The sequence below is a fragment of the Heloderma suspectum genome, chromosome 1, assembly GCF_057233095.1.
Source record: "Heloderma suspectum isolate Gila_16-S chromosome 1, 16-S_ref, whole genome shotgun sequence".
In the NCBI taxonomy this organism is placed as follows: Eukaryota; Metazoa; Chordata; class Lepidosauria; order Squamata; family Helodermatidae; genus Heloderma; species Heloderma suspectum.
The window spans coordinates 84,019,818-84,036,455 of NC_139458.1; the positions used below are offsets into that span (position 1 = coordinate 84,019,818).

Consider the following 16,638-nt stretch of genomic DNA (forward strand, 5'->3'; position numbering starts at 1 on the left):
CAGCAGTGTCCGTATATTCCATGTTCCAAAGTTCATTTGTCTTTTGCGACCGCTAAATGGTGACCCACTGGATGCAGTAATCCAGTCAGGAATTAACTGATGCCCTTCGGTCAACGTTGGAACATCTTTCTAGACCCTGGACTAGAATGATGCTTATTATGTTTGACAATAGGCCAGTTCACAATGTCAGAAAGGGGGCTGTCTTTCTGTCCCCATATAGGCATGCCCCCTGCTGTCATTTAGTCCTTGGCCATTGGGTGGGGAGAGAATGCAGGGTGGCCGGAGCTGCTGTGGCTAAGCCGGCACCTGGAATAGCGCTCTTCCGGCCACCAGCTCAGTCAAGGCAGATTCCAAATGGGGAAGCCAGTTCTAGTTTTCCCCCATGCCAATTCCCTGGCTTAAGTGCCCTCCCAGTTGCTGTTAGCCATGGAGGGAAAATGCAGGGACAGTACAGTTGTCCATATATTTTCCTCACTGCATTTCATAGCGGCTGGTGGGGAGAACAAGGAGAACAAGGAGGAGATTTAAGTTGGGGAATCAGCATGGGGCAAAAGGTTAAATTCCCTTCTCCCCATACCACATCCCCAATCAAAGTTTTCCCACCCACCTGGTAACTGCCTTTTGAAGTAGAAAATTATATTGGGTGTTCTACGTAACATGTAGCTTGGATCTCTGGCCTAGTTTTATCAAAAACCTGAAAGTGCTATGACAGAAACATTAGTGTTCAACCTGCGCAACATGTATCCCTCTATACTATCATATCTATTCACAGGTTTTGCCTTGTTTCAAAACCCTGCAAAACCTGTTTGACCAGAGATTACAACATGTTAAAAGAAAGGAGAATGTACCCATCATGGGCAACAAGTATGCCTACATCTCTATCACCCCTCTTTAAAACTATTCTTTGTCTCCAGCTAGGGATGCCGCAGAAATCCACAATGGAGCCAAATGAGTTTGGATTTTTATGAATCTGACCCATGGATTCTGCAGAGGAATGTCTTTCCCTCTTTTGGGTGGATTCCATGGACTTGCAGACCGTTTTTCTAACTTACCCGAATTTTGCACACATTGTGTCATAGAAAAATACACAAAAATCTAAAAAACCTGGCCAAAATGCACATTTCCCCCATAGGTGAAAGCATGAAAATCCATATTTTGGGGGCACTTCTGCATTTGGGGGGCATTTCTGCATTTGGGAGGGTTTTCTGCATTTTTGCATGTGCAAATTTGCCTGGATTTGCATTTCTGCATGTGTGGATTTGCCCAAAATCTCATTCCTGCATGTGCGAATTTGTGCAAATTCAGAAACTAGAAAAAAAAATCAGATTCCCTTGATGGGTGGATGATGGAATGAAAGGTGTCTGACAATCTGCGAAACACAGACGGAATGGCTTTTACACAATCTGTACCTCCCTGTCTCCAGCGATAGTGAAGGGTTGCCTGTCTCCATGTATAAGGAGAGATATAACAACAAAATCTGTAGGTTCTTTGAGGGTGACTGGTACAATGCCCAGGAATGAGGCTCCTGGGTGCAACTACAAAAATTCTCCTATATAACTTTGGGCTAAAAGCCAAACTGATTAAATACAGAATTGATCCCTTTAGACATTGAGCAGCAGTGGAGAAGAAGATACTTAAACAATAAGGAAAAGTCTCTCCCCATCTCCCGCTGTCTGAGTAAGGCTATTTCAAACACACTTAACTATTAGTGAGGGTGTTTTCTCCTTAATTTATTTACACAGAACATTTTTGTAACCATCTGCTCTTAGGTTAAATAGGAAATTAACTTATTCTTGCTCTCTGTGATGTTCTTCATGGTATTAAAAAAAATCTATCATTTTAATATGGACAGCTTGGCTAATAAAAATGATAAGTGCTGCTAGCAATTATCTCACCACAAATACAGTGCAAACAAGCAGCATCTCCCGGCAAAGAATCCTCTTCATTCCAAGTATTGAGAAAACAACATGGTAGAGGCAGTGGGGAAGGAGTCTTAAAACTGTGGTAGGATGCCAATAGACAACACTCTGGAACTGAACCTTTAACATCGATTGACCAAACTGAACCACCATCTACAGAAGTTTGTTCCCCATCTTTGAGCATGGACCAAGTGACCTCTGGAGGCAGAGAGATCAAGAAACCTGCACGTTGCAGAAATCAGAAATAGCAAGTGGTTGTGGGGCATAATAATTCCCAGGTGCTACTGGAGGCAATTGGTAGTCTACTCATCACCTCAGGGTGGTTAAAAGGTATTCATATGATTTGTTGTTCAGCTCAATCATTGGTTTTACTAGAGTTTAGAACTCTAATGAGAGGAAATGTCATGAATGCCATCCTGAATACAGATTGAGAGACAGCACAGCTATGCAGGCATTCAGCCTGCACACACGTGGCATGAAAGAGGGGGCGGAGGAGAGGGCGTGCACACAAGCCTTGCCCCCAGGTTCCCCATCCTCCCTGTTTCCAACCTAGCCACATAGGGCAGCAAGGCCTGAAGGGCGGCTCTACTCATGTTCACTTGAATGCAAATAGGACCCTCTGTATGAGCGGGAATTCTGATCAAGCAGAGTTTCCACAAGGCTTCTACATGTGTTCAAGGAAATGTGAGTCAAAGCCCCCTTGAGACCTTTCCTCTGAACGCAGGGAGGTTGGGGATGAGGATGTTGCAGGCAGAGCTTATGTGCACAACCTTGGCCCTACCACTCCTTTAGCCCTCACGGCTGCAGGCTGAATGCTTGCGCAGGGTGAATGCCTTATACGGATGATGCCTTTAATGCCTTATAGGGACCAGACCTTATAGGGCATGGCATGGCAAAGTGGAACGAAAAAGACAGCAGGGCTGAAGTCTGCACTAGTGAGGTTGTTAGGGCTGATCTCTAGATTTTCGACAACAGAAGAACTATTGTTCATGTACTTCAGGCTCTCACATTCAGTGGTGTAATGGCAAAGTGCGGGTGGTCATCGTGACAGCCCTCATAGCCACAGCCCCAAGGAGAGTCCACAAATGCAGGCACCTGTGTTGACCCCTATCAACAAACTAGTTTGCATCTCCTAAGGGATGAAAGTAGGTCTTTTGTAAAGCTAATGAGTCTTAATTTCCCATTCAAGACCAAGCCACCCCCAAATATTTCACATTAGAACAGGGATCACTCACAGCAATATGTTGTTGCTGAGAAAATCCATTTTAACCTTAAAGGTGGCCTAAAAATAATTTTAAATACATAAATAAATACAAATACAATTTAGCTCCCACCCCCAGCTATTGGGTGGATTGCAGTTAGGCTCAGAGGGAACAGGGAAGCCTGAGGAGTGGGGGAAGATGACATCCTTATCCTTGCTAATCAAAAGCTCTTGGTGCTACTCGGCCCTTTCCCCTCCCACTGTTTGGCTGCTCAAAATTGTGTAGCCCTTCCTCCTCCCGTTCCTCCATTCAAGCTTGCAGCCTCCTGTCACCTGTGGCTGCTTCTCATTTAAAGCCAACCAACCAACCAACCAACCAACCAACCAACCCACCCAAAGCATCAAGAAACTGTTCACACATTGTATGCACCACCTCACTTGGCTTCAACCTCAACAAGCAGGGAGCACAACTGGGGAATTCTCAGGGCTGTGCACTGCTTCGGCCCGAAGCCTGAGCTCCGAGTCAAAGCAGAGCACTTCCTGCCACTTCCTGCTATCTCGAAGGTGAGGCGGAGGGGGCGTGAACTGGCACGAAGCAGGTCGGGTCGCTCCGAGGTGCCTCGGTGCGCTTCAGCGCGATCCGGAAGCCCAGCCGTGCCGCCACTGCTGCCACCGCCCAGCCCCCAGCTCCTTCCCTGGGTCCTCTGGACGTGTGCCGGCAGCTGTCTTGTTGTTCCAGGGTGGGGGGGGCATTTAAAAAATGGTGATTCTCTGTATTTCCAGAAACAGATCTTGCAGGATCTATTTCTGGAAATACAGGGAATTGCCTTTTAAAAAATGGTGACTCCCCCGCAGAGCAACAAGACAGCTGCCGGCACGCATCCAGACAGCCCAGGAGCTGGCAGCGGCAGCTCCCCCAGCAGCAGCAGTAGCGGTAGCTCCCCCCAGGAACCACAACACGGCTGGCGGCACACACCCAGAGGGCCCAGGTAAGGAGCTGGGGGCTGGGTGGCGCATCGGGGGGGGGGAGAAGGATTTAGATGTCCAAATCCCCCTTTGGCTCCAGAGGCCAACATGGGTTGGGGGACGCCCAAATCTGCCTAAAACGGATCGGGCCCACCTTAGAAGCCCTGAAGCAGCCTCCGAGGCAGATCGAGGGTCCCATGCACAGCACTAGGCATTTTGTGTCATAGATGATTCAGCCGGTTTCTGGACCCAATCCACTGTGAGCAAATTAATCGATACAAATTAATCCCAAGCTGCTCAACTGCAAATGTGACAGCCCCCCAGTTGCTCCCCAGTTGCTCCCACCACTAAAAGAGTTAAAGCCCCAGCTGGATCTGTCTCATAATTGTCTCGAAATAGTATCCATAATGGTTAATGGTAGCAAAGCACTTGAACGAGCACAATGATCTGTCTCTCTCAGGCAGTTGTGGGGGAGATCAGCCCAGCCACGCTGCTTTAGGGTAACTGGTCACAAACACATTTTTTTCTCTGGGAGAAATGAATCTGACTTTACAGGTGTTGCTGAAAAGCACCCCAGCTGATTTCAACTGTACAACCTCAAACAGAACACAGTCAGAACACAATCCATTCCACCACCACCCACCACCCACAGCCCGGTGAGTGCCAAAGGAAGTGACCCACGAGGAAGAAAAAACAGTGGCAGGCCATGTGTCTGGGACAATTACAGAACCATGGGAGTAGGCAGGACAGAAGGAGGATTTCTAACTGATGCTACAGGTAGAAGTTTCATATGCATGCAGGTCACTGATGCAGATGACACCTCAGCTATGAGAGACAGGGAGGGGGTACGTCTAAGAAGGGCCTTCTCAATAATCAGTAAGCAAACACTGGTTTTTGCTTGCACAAGACAGCTGTGAACACAGCAGGCCGACAGAACATCTCAAACGGATCAAGACATTTCAGTCCTCCTCAAGCCGTGCTTACACGTTGCAAACGGCAAAGCTGAATTTGCTTTCAGAACACTAAAACATGGAAGGATTATTTTTTTTTTGGACTGACATTACACAGGTGCCTGACAGAGAGGCACAGTCTGTATGATACATAGTCTTAACAGTCCCTTTTCCTCCTTCCCCGCTACATTGTTTCCCCAACCTCATTAAGAATTGTGTCTGGCATTGTTTGAAATCCTATTAATATTCATCGTAGCCGTGGCACTTGCACTTTTCCGTCAGGCATCCAGGCCTGATCTCTGTTTGCCTTAATAGGCTTCACAACATCCGAAATCAGATCCTATTAGCCAATCTTTGTCGGATGCCTTCAGCGCCATGGTACCTTGCCGGAGCCTTTCCACAAAGCAGTGACATCCGTAGAGGTCTTAATCTAATATGACTGTTCAATTTTAGCTGTGGAAACAAATGGCAGAGGAACACTTGAGACGGAAGACTGTTGAGTCAAATATAAGAGAACTGAAGCCAAGAGATGTAGAAAAGACTTAGAAGCCCAAATCCCCAAAATATAAGAGAATAATGGTGCTGACTCATTAATATCCTTCATCTTATTGATAAAAAGAAAAAGTGCTGACATACCCCCAAATTATTTTTCAGATTCTCCTTTCTAAAGGGCAGTACATTTGGCATCCTTCCATCCAACAGAGAAAACATTCATATGTATAGCTATCACGTATTAATATGCATTAATACATAATCTTCCTTCACTTCTCTATGGGCACAATGTAAAGGAAACTACAGGAAAGACCAATGGATGTGCACCAAGCATTCCTCCCTCCCTCTTCACAGGTTGTGCAGTGTGTTCTTTATTAACGCAACTGAGTTCCAACTCTTACTGGCCCTGAAGAGCTGGTAAAATAAAGCAAGATGGATCCTGCTGTGAATTGTGCATCATGGTTGACGCCTTCTGCTTCTCGGACATTTGCCCCCAAGTTCCACACATTACATTGCCTCTTGCCTTATACTTCACCGCCGGCAATGCAGACTGATTTTTAGTTCTCTAGGGAAAGATGTGGCATATATCAAATTTAAAAAAGAACAACAGCTTGCTTAAGAAATGTACAGTTCTGTAAGTCAACAACGAGGACAACTTTAGACTTCTGCCATGTCACACTCCCTCCCTCAGCTGTGTTGAGTGATGATGCCCCTTGAATACATACCTCTTAAAGAGTTTATACTTGCAAACATCAAACAACAGTGTTGAGAGCAACTCACTTCCCACTTAAATCTTGGCCTTGACCTACACTAGTCCTTTCCGCTTAATTAATGACCTTCCTTCAGTATCAACAATAACTAATAGCTATCTGACAGAAAATTGCTGAACCAACAATCCGGTCTCTTCTGCAGTCAAATTTGATATAGAGATGCACTCTGATGTACTTCCTGCTCTGGGTACTCATGAGCATTAAACCTTGCCAGAGACTACCTTCTTGGCTTGGCAGACAGTAAAAAATGTACCTACGCATACTTCTTTTTCCAAATAATCTATGATAGATCACTCACCCACCCCAAAGAAGCTGTGAACCACTTTCTCAAACTCAAAGGCATGTACTCCGAGAGGAGCAAGAGGTGGGACTGAGGGAAACCTCTGCCTCATCTATTTTTGAGGTATGCCTATTCAATGTACTCACGGGTGGGTAGGCACCAGAATGTGGGATGAGTGAGCAAAGTGACATACACATATCCTTGCTCTAGTTCATGATCTCTGTCTGCAAGGCTACTTCCTTGAAGCACTGGAAGGTCCTGACCAGAGGGAGAATGTATAACATAGCTGCTTGGCCTACACTCTTCAGACTCATTTATCTGAATCACCAAGAGATACCCCATAACATTTAGATTCCACCTTTTAGGGCAGTAGCCTTCCCAAGGCAGTGTACAGCAGTAAAATTCACATCATAAAAACCAGTGTGGTAATAGAAACAGCAAGCATCCTAAAAAACAAAGCACACCAGCATAAAACAAAACCTATGGCACACAACAGCAGCTACATCCCAGTCCGATAAAACATAATCAGGGGAAAGCCAAAGAAAAGTAGAATGTTTTCAGGGCCTTCCTAAAAGCCTGCAATGATGGGGCCTGGCAGATGCCTGATGGCAAGTTAGTCCAGAGCTGTGGGGCCACTGCAGAAAAGGCCCTTTCTTGTGTACTCACCCACCTAACTGCCCTCAAAGCAGGGAGATAGGCAGACAAGTTTGCACTCCTTCTGAAAGATCAGGTTCATAGTCTGGGGGTACTCCTAGATCCATCACTGTTGCTGGAGGCCAAAGTAGCCATGGCAGCTTGGAGTGCCTTTTACCAGCTTTGGCTGGTTCAGCAGCTATGGCCTCTCCTGGACAGGGATAGCTTGACCACAGTGGTCCAGGCACTAGTAACCTTAAGACTGGATGACTGCAATGCGCTCTATATGGGGCTAGCATTAAGGCTTCCCCGGAAGCAGAATCCAGCAGCTCAGCTGTTATCGGGTGCTGCCCCTTTTCAGCATGCAACTGTTTTGCTGAGGGAACTGCACTGGCTGCCTATTCACTACCAGTCCAGGTTTAAGGTTTTGGTACTAGCGTACAAAGCCTTAAACAACTTACCAACCTACCTGATAACTGAGGTCATCAGAGGGCATGCTCTTGGTAGTTCCACATGGACCTGTGGCCTGACTGGAGTCCACCTGGAGAAGAGGCTTCAGTGTGGTGGCTCCCGTCTTATAGAATTCCCTGCCTCTGGTGGTCAGGCAGGCGCCAACACTGAGTTATTTTTTGCACATCCTGAAAACAGCTCTTTTCCAGGAAGCGTTCCTTGGTTAACCAGCCTCAGTTTTATTGGCACTCTGTTTTTAAAGAATAATATTAATATAATGTTTCTTCTTTTTCTCTTTTGTTCATTTTGTCTCTTCTTGTTCACTGCTCCGGAATCTGTTTAGGTGTGGAGTGGTATACAAAGTTGTAAGTCAGTCAGTCAGTCAGTCAGTCAGTCAGTCAGTCAGTCAGTCAATAAATAGAATAAATTCTTTTCTTGCTGATCTTAAAGTACAGGCAGACTGATATGAGTGAAAGTGGTCCTTCAAGTAACTTGGTCCCAAACTGTTCAAGGCTTTAAAGGTCAAAACCAGCACTTTAAATTGGGCTCAGAAACACACCAGTAACCAGTACAGCTGGCACAGTATTGGTGTTGTCTGACTACCTCGCCACTCGGGCAGCCACATTTTGCACCAGCTGAAGTTTCCAGACCATCTTCAAAGGCAACCTAACATACAGCAAATTACAGTAGTCCAGCCTGGACGTCACCAGTGCAGGGATAAGGTGAAGTCCGTCCTCTCCAGACAGGGCCGCAGCTGCGTACCAGCCTAAGCGGGTCACCGTAGCCACCTGGACTTCCTCAGTTAGCACAGAGTCCAGGAGGGCTCCCAGACGGTGCACTTGGTCCTTTAGCAGGAGTGCAATAACATGTAACACTAGATGTAAACCTCCATCCAGGGTAGTTGGTTTCCCAACCCACAGTACCTCCATCTTGTCTGGATTAAGTTTCAGCTTCTTCACCCTCATCTACTGAACTACTGCAAGTCACCCAGAGATTTATCCGTAGATCCAGAATTACTTTCTGCCCACCCCTAGTGTCAGCCACCCTGCTGGATCCTATTAGGAATAGAAAGGGAGTGAGAACAGGGATATAAAACAAAGAAACATAGAGAGAGAGAGAGAGAGAGAGAGAGAGAGAGATAGATAGATAGACAGACAGACAGACAGACAGACAGACAGACAGACAGACAGACATAGACAGACAGACATAGACAGACAGACATAGACAGATAGATAGATAGATAGATAGATAGACAGATAGACAGACAGACAGACAGACAGACAGATGGTATGCATGTATGTATGCTGAGGAAGCATAAGCATCACTCACCTTTGGATTGTAATGAAAGACGGTTAAATTTCTACACAATGTACCACTTCAGCCACAATGGGTAGAAAGACTTTTTTTTTAAAAAAAAACACCTTGGGACAAATAATGAAGAGCTCTTTTCTGCCCTGACTTAATATTTCAGCTTGTTCACTCTCATCCACCTCAAAACAGCCTCCAGACACTGGTTCAAGAGTTCGACAGCCTCCCTGGGATGTGTAGATGGAAACGAGAGGTAAAGAGCTGAGTATCATCTGCATAGTGATGATACTTCAGCCCAAACATCTGTATGATTATCCCCAGTGATTTCAAGTAGATGTTAAAAAGCTTAGGGGACAAGATGGAACCTTGAAGCATCCCACAGGTTAATGACCGTGGGGTGGAACAGAAGTCCCCCAGCACCACCTTCTGAGACTTCTCTTCCAGGAAGGACTAGAACTACTTTAAAACTATGCCCCCTAAGCCCAAGCCAGATAAATGATCTGGAAGGATACCACTGCTGATGGTATTGCAAGACACTGAAGAACCAACAGGGTTGCACTTCTTCTATCCATACCCTGGCTTAAGTCATCAACCAGGGTGACCAAGGCTGTTTCCGTCCCATAACCAGATCTGAAACCTGATTGGAATGGATCTAAATAATCACTAGCATCCAACACTGCTTGGAGTTTTGAGGCCACCACATACTCCAGCACCTTACCCAAGAATGGCAAATTTGACACAGGGTGGTAGTTATCTGAAACTATAGGATCTAGATTTGGTTTTTTCAACAAGGGCTCACTACTGCATCTTTCAAAGCTGCAGGAACCTCCCTGTCTCTCAAGGAAGCACTGACCACCTCAGAAGTCCAGGCACCCAGCCCAGCTCTGGCAGATTTCACCTGCCAGGGTAGACAAAGATCTAAAGAGCAAGTAATAGGCCTCAGTCCTACAAGAAGTTTGTCCACATCCTCATTATCAGAAACAAGGGGAAATAAAGAGGAATGGAGAGGACTATAAAGTTTCATTATAAATACCTATGTGGTCAGAATGTGAATCTGGATAATCAGAAGATACTGAGGGCTGCAACTGTATACTGTGCAATATCCAATGGTGACCGCCCACACGTGGCTAGCCCTGCTGGCTCCATTGTGCAAGAGGTGCCCACCACTTCCATAATGGAGATTTAGCACTTCTGGGGGAAACCTGAAATGAGTGAAAACACTCATTTCAGGAACAGGGCAGGTCCACAGAGCTTGCAAAGAGCAGCTCCACTGACTTGCCCCATCCCAGAAATGAGCACTGCCACTCGTTCTGGGGCTTGTCCCCGAAAGTGCTAAATCTCTGTCGTGCAAACAGGAGATGCCACTTGTGCCACAGAACTGCTGGGGCTGGGATCTCGCAGAACGGAAGCGGTGGTGGGCCCCACTCCCAGTTCGGAAAGGTGGATTCTGGCCAGAGTCTGTAATTTTAAAGATGCTCACTGAGTCATCCAGAGAGCAAGAATTCCAGATATGTTCTGTGTAAAACTAACCTGTTTACAGGCAGGGCAACATCTATGAGATTGGTCCTAAACTACAGGAATGGCTGTTTTTAGACAGGGATCTGTTGCAAGCTCCTTGGACCGTGAACAAAGGTGTCAAGCTTTTTTCTGATGAAGGAAAAAAGCTGAGTGCAGGATTCTATACCCCTTCAGAGACTAAACTGCATGTTTTGAAAAGCACATTTTCTGAAATCCTCTGGCAGATGCTCATTAACCACCTCTAAAGCTCTGATCAGCAATTAGTTTGACTGGAGAGCCTCTAAGAATAAGGGGCAGAGAACCAAAGCAAACTCCTCCCGCCTCCTCTGCCCCCATCAAGACCTGTAGCCACAACCTCCACCCCCTCCACATATCTCTCTTGCCTCAGGATTGACCATCAAGGGGTGGGGAGATGGTATTCTCATGGGACTGTATTTGGTTCAGGGACCATCCACTTCAGCTCTAAATGGTGCCAGGTTCTGACCAAGAGTAGACTCAAAGCTGTAGCCACGCTCCGCACAAGGTTTTGTGTGTCCTATGCTCCAAACCATCAGCCTGTTTGGGGGTTTGATGGAGCATAGTCACTGCTTCCAAAACACCTTCCATTAATGTGAAATTCTTCCTCTCCCTGATCAATAAAAGCACTTCTTATCACCATGCAGTAATCACAGCTTGCCAGAGTGGCTAGAAAAATGTACAGTCTTCTGCCTCCTCTATTGCAGTTAATGATAACTTTAAAGAAACCTTGTTCCCAAAGCTGTGCCCGCATCACTGATAGCACTTATGCACAAGCAAGGAAGACAGCAACAACCCCCCAAAAGCCATGTTAATTTCAAGCTCCATTAGAAATGCACACTTTGGCAGGGAGAAAGAAATCAATGTTTGTCCAGTGGAAAAAAAAAACAAAAACACCAGTTGGGGCCGCATTGCTGTCCTCAAGTTTAGAGGATGTAAAAAAATTATGGTTCTCAGTAACATTCTCTTAACAGGGAGAATTATTTTCTTATCACTGAAGATATTTGATTTTGACATGTTTCATTGTGACAAGAATTATTTCAGTTCCAGGGACTGTCTAGCAACCCTTCCTTTCTTCATATGTTTTATCAGTCCTGACACTAGGACCAATTGATTTTCTCCCCTTCTCTAAAGATGTCGTCAATTCAGGTTTGTTCTGATGAATGCCACAATTGCTGGGCCAAATATATATCCACACATCTCCTGGAGGACTTGATTTTAGGTTTGAGCTCTGTGGGATAACAAAGAGAAAAAGAACTGTTCGTAAATGTCATATCTTGTCTGGCAAAGTCTTACTCATTTTTTTTAATGGAAATCTAAAAGGGCTGTGGATAGTACTTCTGAAATGTCTACAGTGGTACCTGTTGGAGATTTAATACTCTGTACAATGTACACAATTAGTTACCACCACCATCCCATTTAAAAGTGGTTATTTAAATAAGAATCTGGTTGCAATTAAAAGACACAAAGAATTTGGGATTCAGTAGAGCCTCCTTTATATGGATTACATACACCAGGACTTGTCCTACTTTGTCCCTAATTGTGTCGAAGCAACAGAATCTAATGAACAGCTGTCACAAGATTTCTCTTTCATATCAGCATGTGTCTATATATGCTAAAGGCCAAATTCTACTCTTGAATGCCCACACATAGAATGCTCCACTTAAAGTCAATGGGGTCCCTCAGCATGTGCAATCAAGCACAAAACTCAGCCCTGAGGGATTGTTCCTTCCACAGCTTTGACCCCTTCCATTGCATGCACTGTTTCTTCCTAAAAAGGCAGTAAAGTATATTGTTTTCAGGGGAGAAAGGATGTAACAAAGAAACAACAACTAGGTAAAAATAAAAACAAGGCAATACTCTCTTTCTGAACATTCACAATCCTCAGTTAAATGCAACTAAAAGAAGAAGAAAGTTTAGGTATGTCACTTGTATAGGGAAGGTGTGGAAGTGGAAATGAATTCTAGAGAGTGGATTGTGAAAGCTTTCCATATCCAAGTATTCACTGCAATCCAGAGAACTGTGGGGGCACTGCTGACCCTTCAGACGAAGAGCACTGAGGACCAAAACAGAGAGCCCATGCGGTGTAGTGGTTACAGACTGGGGAGACCCGGGTTCTAGTCTGCACTCAGCCATAAATCTCACTGGGTGACTTTGGGCCCATCACTGATTCCCAGCCTAACCTACATCATAAGGGTGTTGTGAGGAGAAAATGGAGAGGAGAAGGATCATGTACGCTGCCTTGGGCTCCTTGGAGGAAAGGCGGGATATACTGTAAATGCAATAAATAAAAAAATAAAACAGACAAAATCTGTGCCTAGCAGCTACAACTCCTTTTTTCATTTTTACTTTAGATTAGGCCCAGGGGAGGAGGCTATTCTAAAGGAAAAGAGGCTGTAATGTGGGGGTTAGGGGAGCTTTTAAGATCTGGATCTGCCCCCCCCCCCCGCATCTACTCTGGGTCAAGGGTGGGCAGAAAGTTGATCTCCAGATACTTTGAACTTCAACTCCCAGCATATCTGACCATTGCCCATGCTGGCAGGGGCTTCTGGGAGCTGAAGTCCAAAACATCTGGAGATGTTTTGGACTTCAACATCTACCTTCTGCCCATCCTTGCTCTAGAGTAAAGACGAACAAAAGATGTGGCTGCTAGACACAGATTTAATGTAATGTATGTTTTGGCCCTTAGTGTACAAGCTTGTACGCAGGCTGTTGCACAAGGACTGTGCATTTCTGGATAAGGGCCCTTGTCCCTTGCATCACACACTTTTGCTCATACGGAACAGCAAACTTGCTCACCAGAACAGATGCCCGCATGCACATTGTCTTCAGTGCACCAAGTGTATGCAGTATCGGAGGAAATGGCGACACCTATTTCTTAGCCCCCTTAGCCCTGTGCCATATCACAAGGCCTGTGGCCATCCAGAGTTAGGCTGCTGCCTACAAAGGCATGGGGCTTTCTCTTTAGTGGGTCTCATTTTGTAGAAATCTCTCCCAAGGGCAACTTGCCCAATCTACTTTCTTATCCTTCAGGAAATCAGTTAAAACCTTTAAAAAAAATCTACAACTGACCATTTATTTCAACCTGATTTTATTGTGGATTCTTATGGGTTTGGGGTTAATTGCTTTAGCTGCACTCCTGTACAGCATGGGGGCTGAACCTCAGGCCCCAGAGACAAATCCGGCCTTCCTGGGATTCCAGTTCTGTCACACTATAAATCGGGGTGCAGAACTTCAGGGCTGGGGTCTCAATCTGGCCCCCTGGGATCCACCAATGACCACACATCCTTCCTCAGACCCATCCCTCCTTCCTGATTGTTTGGCAGTCTCCCAGCTTTTGCGCAGTCTCCCCACCCACCAAGTTGTCTGTCCTAAGGCTTACTTACTGGCAGTAAGAGCTTTAAGTTAAAATATGCTGCCATTTTTTATATTTTGGCCCTGCCTTTTGCTTTTGGCCCTGCCCACCACAGGAATGCAGCCCACAATAGCTTTTCTGAAATGGAATTTGGCTGTTGGGCTGAAAGAGGTTCAACACCCTTGCCATATGCATTTACCTGAGAGTAAGTCCAATTGAACATAATGGGTCTCTCTTCTGAGTAGACATGTATAGGACTGCACTATTAATGTGTTTTGATATGACTGGTATGCACATGGGTGTACTGTCCTGGGGCTGTTTGTGTATGCTGATTTTTTGGGGGTGGGGATAGAATGTGTTTCTTCAGGCTTTCAAGATCAACTTTGTTTTTTTTTTTCACTAGAACCCTATTCACCAACTGGAGACTAGCAAAGAAGACATAGACTTTGAATTAAAGAATTCTGAGCCCAGGAATTTGATTTGAGCTCCAGAACGGAATGGAGCTCACAGCCCTTCCTCACAAAAAATCCCACTGCTGGTCACCCCCAAACTTTCTTCATTTCAGCAGTATATTTCAGGGCAGGGGAAATGGGGAAGAGTCATGTTGTCGCTATTGTTAAACCATTTGGATCCAATTGTTTAACAAACTGATCCTTGCCTGTCTATTGCAAGTCTCCCAGAGATTTACCAGTAGATCCAGAATGATCTTCTGCCCACGCCTAGTGTCAGCCACCCAGCTGGATCTTATTAGGAACAGAAAGGGAGTGAGAAGGGATAAACATGCATGCATGCATGCATGCATGCATACAGATAGATGTATGGTATGCATGTATGTACGTTGTGTGAGCATACGCATCACTCACCTTTGGGTTTTAATGAAAGACAATGGTTAAATTTCTAGAAAATGTAACACTTCAGCCAGTGTGCAGAAAGGCTTTTTTTTTTTTTTTTTTAACCCTTGGGACAAATAATTAAGAACTCTTTTCTGCCCTGACTTAATATTCATCTCCTTCCAGTCTGGGATTGAGTCATGAATATTTATTCTCTGTGTAATGCAGCATTCCAACCACCTGTCTGTCTGGTGACGATAGTTCCTTTTAGGCTATATTTTTGTAGGTTCCTTATAATAATCTTTTGGAGAATTGTATCAAAAATCTTCAAGGCCCTCCTCCCTGTACAAAATTTACTTAGAACTTACTTTGTACATACTTACTTGGAACTAGGGATGTCAGAGAATTCCGTGACGGATCTCGGTGAGGCCGAATGCCAGTGCATTCAGCCCCCCGAAATCCATCACGGAACGGCCTGCCCCCCCGCCCCCCGCGAATCTCCCCCAGGATGAGACTTACCTTGGGCAGATGTTCCGGATGGCGGCGGCTCCAGTGGCGGCTTCGGTGGCGGCGGCAGCTGGTCTTCCGAACGGCTGCCGCCGCCGCCATTTGCAATCTGTGTCTCCCACCCCCCATAGACATGATAGGCTATGTAAAGACTTATGTAGCCTAGCATGTCTGGGTTTTTTTAAAAAAACAAAACGTGTATGCAAATGGCAGTGGCTACGGACGCCGCCATTTGTGTTCCTTATTTTTCGCCATCTTAGTCTACGTCAATATTTAGTCCACTACGCTATTTGCGTTCCCCTTTCTTTTCTTTGTCTTAGTCTACGTAAATATTGACGTAGACTAAGACGGCGAAAAATAAAGAATGCAAATGGTAGCTGCCGTAGCTGCCGCCATTTGCGTACGCGTTTTATTTATTTATTTATTTCATTTCTATACCGCCCAATTGCCGAAGCTCTCTGGGCGGTTCACAAAAATTAAATCCAAGCAACACACAATAAAACAATTTAAAATAAAATTAATTTTTTTTTTTTTTTTTTGTTACCCAGAGCCCTCCGCGGCCGGAAATCCGGCTGCGGACGGCCCTGGCCTGGGCCTGGCTGGCTGCTCCGCAGAGCCGCCGTGGAGCACAGCCGGCCGTCGAGGATTCTGGGGGGGAGGACTGGATCGCCTCCCCCCCGTCGAGGATTCCAGGGGGAGGGACGGAACGCCTCCCCCCCCCCATGAACAGAATCCGCGAAAAGGTAAGTCACTTTCGTACATCCCTACTTGGAACTGACTTCATTGAAACCAGTGGGACGTGGTCAAAGTAATTTTTTTTAGAAATGCACATCTCTTGGGGTATAATCCTGTGATCCCTGAAGAGAGTCCCAGGGACCTGAGGAGTTTTTTGGATTCCCCTTCCTGAAGCTGTAGCCACTTTTATGGGGGGCTTCAACATCTGATCCCTCACAGGTGCAGTGGAAATAGCTGTGGCACATGTTTTCTGAGGTTGCAAAGCAGCCTCAGATGACTTCATAGAGATGAGAAAAGGGGGCATTCCAGTGGGTCAGCAGCCCAGCAGGGCATAGGATACTCAGAAGCCTCCGAGATTGGAGGCTGTCTTCTAATGGACAGCAACCTGATAGGGTTGTGCTCTTAATGCATCAATAGAGGAAATGAAGGATGGTTACAGACATTCCCTTATCCCATATAAATCCATATATGTACAGAGATGAATTCTGCTCCCATTATGTATACAGGATAATGCTCAACAGGATCTCTTCCAGTAAAGGAACAGCACACACCACTAAGAAAACACAAACCACCCAGCTGTGTATGGTATCCCCTAGTGTGATGCAAGAATTGCCTGGAAAGGACTCCTTGGAGGCCTTTCCAGTTTCATCAGTGGGGAAGACAGAGTTCACCTTCCTACCTATAGGAAAAACTGTGGCTGTAGATGTGG

The 16,638-nt window shown here is 45.6% G+C and overlaps 1 protein-coding gene across 1 annotated transcript in view; it reads right to left on the reverse strand.

The window, feature by feature from the left end:
- Positions 1 to 16,638, reverse strand: part of LOC146357540 (transmembrane protein 263-like) — a 442,313-nt gene that overhangs the window by 46,617 nt on the left and 379,058 nt on the right. The window lies entirely within an intron of this gene.